This window comes from Diabrotica virgifera, chromosome 4, assembly GCF_917563875.1.
Source record: "Diabrotica virgifera virgifera chromosome 4, PGI_DIABVI_V3a".
Classification (NCBI taxonomy): domain Eukaryota; kingdom Metazoa; phylum Arthropoda; class Insecta; order Coleoptera; family Chrysomelidae; genus Diabrotica; species Diabrotica virgifera.
The window spans coordinates 204,984,210-204,988,667 of record NC_065446.1 but is presented as its reverse complement, the minus strand read 5'-3'; the positions used below and the strand labels follow the sequence as shown (position 1 = coordinate 204,988,667).

Here is a 4,458-nt window from a genome sequence, read left to right as displayed (position 1 = left end):
TGCTATTAATCAACTTTTTTTTCATACGCGGGATCCAGACCTATTAATAACAAAGTCGGAACGTGGTTTAAGATATCACGACTAGTGACAATCGATTTTGCGTATAAAAATACTATGACAAAGATTACAAATTGGCTGTAGATAATGCATGTTGAGCTTTTCGGGAATAAACAATTATTTTGTTATTAACAAAATAAGAACACATTTTGAGTAATCGAGACTAGTCGCATTCGATTCAGCGACCAAAAATACACCAGAGAAAACCTTAACATCAACTATTTTCAATGGGAAATAAGCCACAATTTTACCAAAAATATGATTTTATTAAAAATGTGGAACGTTTCACGATTTTGCGTGTCATCCTTGCGGATTTGTACTCGCTTCGGCGGTACATATACTAAAATTGGAACGATACAGAGAAGATTAGCATGGCCACTGCGCAAGGATGACACGCAAAATCGTGAAGCCTTCCACATTTGTAATAAAATCATTTTTTTTGGTAAAATTGTGATTTATTTCCCATTGAAAATAGTTGATTATAAAAATGCCACAAGGAAATAGCTTCAGAACAACATTAAGACCTTAACACTATCAATTTAGTGTAGTAAAGAAAAGAGAGACGTTCTCACAAACAATTTATTTTACTACTGACGACCGGTTTCGCTGTTTACAATTTATACAGCATCATCATGTCCGGTTAAAGTAAAATCAAATGTTTCCGGTATAAGGGAAAAAAAAAGTAGTAGTATTCAATATCATACTTTTCATGCACCTTGCTAGAGGGATGGTTGGTGAAGGGAAAAATTTCAATGTAATATATTAACTAAACATCGATGGGGTCTTGAAGGGTTTAGTAGGAAAATACGACATTAAACCGATAATCCAATTTGTTAGTTATATATAGTAATGTTATTTTAATTATATCTATGGTAATGTTATCTTATTTATAAATGTAGCTTTTATTATATGATAGTTAGATGTTGTGTTGGGTGTGCGACTTTAAGAAAAATTGTTCGTTTGTGTAATAAATATGATCTGTTTGTGAATATTTATTTTCTCTGTTTAAAAATTGTAGTTGAATATAAAATTGAACAGTAGTAATTTGTTAAAACTTTTTTATATTTAAAAATTTTTTTATATTTAAAAAATATTAAAATTGTCAAAATTAGTCAAAATTTAAAATCATTCATAACCGACTCAGAGTTGAAGCTGTGTTAAGGTAATGCAGTAAGTAAATTAAATTAAATTAAACCAATTGTAATGTGAAGTCATAATTATCTATAGTATAATGAAAAACTATGGAATATCACTAAGAAGTTTAAAAAAGTGAAAATGTAGAAAAAATTTAATAATAAATGAATGATGAAAAAGCTATGTAAAAACTCTTTTCCTATTGTATAGAAATATTTGTTTTGTTTAATGAATAGTTGTGTAGATCAAAATTTACCTCATAAAGAACTCCTCATTGGCACCTCATAAAGAACTCAGAGGAATTTTTTGATAATTTAAAATCAAAAAGAAATATAATAAGATGTAGTGCTTAACAATCACTTTCCTTTTCAAAATTCCGAACTCCTGTTTTTCTACCCTATGTGTTTGTTCAAAAATTTTTGTTATGTGTTGTTTATCAAAGTTAAAAAACAAAAGAAACTTTTTTACCAATAAAGAAACCACCAATGCAACAATAAAGGTAATGTTTCACCATAAATTTTTAAATTAGAGTAAATTTTGATCTAAAAAAATTTTGATCTACACAACTATTGATTAAACTAAACAAATATTTCTATACAATAGGAAAAAAGTTTTTACATAGCTTTTTTCATCATTCATTTATTATTAAATTTTTTCTACATTTTCAGTTTTTTAAACTTCTTAGTGATATTCCATAGTTTTTCATTATACCATAGATAATTATAACTTCACATTACAATTGGTTTAATTTAATTTAATTTACTTACTGCATTACCTTAACACAGCTTCAACTCTGAGTCAGTTATGAATGATTTTAAATTTTGACTAATTTTGACAATTTTAATATTTTTTAAATATAAAAAAGTTTTAACAAATTACTACTGTTCAATTTTATATTCAACTACAATTTTTAAACAGAGAAAATAAATATTCACAAACAGATCATATTTATTACACAAACGAACAATTTTTCTTAAAGTCGCACACCCAACACAACATCTAACTATCATATAATAAAAGCTACATTTATAAATAAGATAACATTACCATAGATATAATTAAAATAACATTACTATATATAACTAACAAATTGGATTATCGGTTTAATGTCGTATTTTCCTACTAAACCCTTCAAGACCCCATCGATGTTTAGTTAATATATTACATTGAAATCTTTCCCTTGACCAACCATCCCTCTAGCAATGTGCATGAAAAGTATGATATTGAATACTACTACTTTTTTTCCCTTATACCGGAAACATTTGATTTTACTTTAACCGGACCTGATGATGCTGTATAAATTGTAAACAGCGAAACCGGTCGTCAGTAGTAAAATAAATTGTTTGTGAGAACGTCTCTCTTTTCTTTACTACACTAGTATGGACTCACACATGCAACACATTCATTATTTACTATCAATTTATTTACAGGGCTTCTAATAATTCTCAAAAAAACACCTAATTTTACCATAATTTGTTAATAACAATTAAACTCACCACATTTGGGCTTCCAGACCACTTCCACTAGATTCAGCGACCCCAAAAATCTATAATACCACCATCAAATCTCGGCGACCTAAAAGTGCCCACGGGACCCCCTATGTTGCGACTAGACTATAATAAAGAAGTGTCGGTACATAAAAATATTTTTTATTTCTTAAACATTTGATTTACTATAAAAACAGCTATCATTGCTAAAAGTTTCTTCTTCTTCTTTAAGTGCCATCTACGCGGCGAAGGTTGGCAATCATCATGGCTATTTTGACCTTCGAAGCAGCTGCTCTGAACAGTTGCCTTGAGCTGCAACCAAACCGTGTTCTTAGGTTCCTCAACCAGGAAATGCGTCTTCTTCCTACGCTTCTCCAACCCTCTATTTTTCCTTGAATTATGAGTCTCAATGTTATATCTTTCGCCTCTCATCACATATCTGAGATATTTCAATTTCCTTTCTTTTATTGTGTTTTCAATTTCCCTCTCTCTGTAAATTCTCCTTAACACTTCTACTTCTATATTCGGGATATCTCTATCTACCCATGAAATCTTTAACACTCTTCTAAATATCCACATTTCAAATGCGTTAAATCGATTTAATGCATTTTGATTTAACGTCCATAATTTTGCTCCGTAGTAAACCACACTGTGAACTATACTGCCCTGCTAAGAAAAAACCCCGTATCTCCAAAATTTTAAAAATTGAGATTTTTGCACGATTTGAATAATTATGATTTATATAACATATTCACATAGAAAAAAATCCGTATTTTACATTTCTAACTATTTTATGAAAGAAAATAGTTTCCCCGTAAACGCCAAAAATGACTATTATGCTATAGTATAAACCTGGCATTTAACGATTCATAGTAAAAAACGGGTATATGCTCAGCAGATACGGGTTTTTAACGTAGGATAAACGATATGCGAGGTTTTTTCTAAGAAACAGAGCAACCCCGCTAATAATAGCGCTGTCATTACAATGTTTTAACTAAGCATATTTTCGTGTAAATCGACATTGTATTATCTTGTTTTGACTTCTAAAGACGTTGTGTGCTATTTAATTAGTGTTGTTATTAGTGGAAAAGGTGGAAAATAATTCGTTTGGTAAGTTCGTTTCGTCAAAAATAAAGGAATACCCATGAACGATCACATCAATCACATTTTATTAAGATAATTAATAATCTATCTCTCTCGTTTGTTATTTATTGAAAAAGAACAGCAAATACAATATATGTGATTGTATGTGATTGACGTGATCGTTCATGGGTATTCTTTCATTTTTCCGACTGTATATGCCTTTATATAAATATTTATATAGAACTATTATTTATTAGATATGTCTTCGAAGGCAAAGAAAATGATTGCAATGGCGCAAAAGGTAACTGAATTGGACCCAACGTCGAATTCCTCTATTTACAAAGAAGATGATATTCACCTAGGTGTTCTGGAATCATTACCGTATCCCTTAACTTCTATCACAGTAGAAATAGACATGGTTGAACCAAATAATACTGATGGATGTTTTTAATTGGCCGTTAAAACATGTAATTCGAATCGTGTGGTGGTGAAAGAAATGGGAGTTTCCGATTTTTTTATCTGGAAAGACGTATCATCACAGTCGAAATTAAAAAAGGCAGAGTCACGTGTTTACTTATCACAAGTTGTTAAAGTAATTTTAAAGAGAGAGAGCAAAACTTTACACGTTAAAATTGACGATAACAAAGAGTTGATCGAGATTGACTTTTTGCAGAGCAGAGTGTTAACATCTGGGATA

General features: G+C 30.0%; 1 non-coding gene across 1 annotated transcript; it reads left to right on the top strand.

Moving 5' to 3' along the window:
* Window positions 1–373: 373 nt before the first annotated feature.
* LOC114346033 (U6 spliceosomal RNA) lies at window positions 374–480 on the top strand. Its single transcript, XR_003654955.2, has one exon. It is a non-coding gene; the product is annotated as a U6 spliceosomal RNA (small nuclear RNA).
* The last annotated feature ends 3,978 nt before the right edge of the window (window positions 481–4,458 follow it).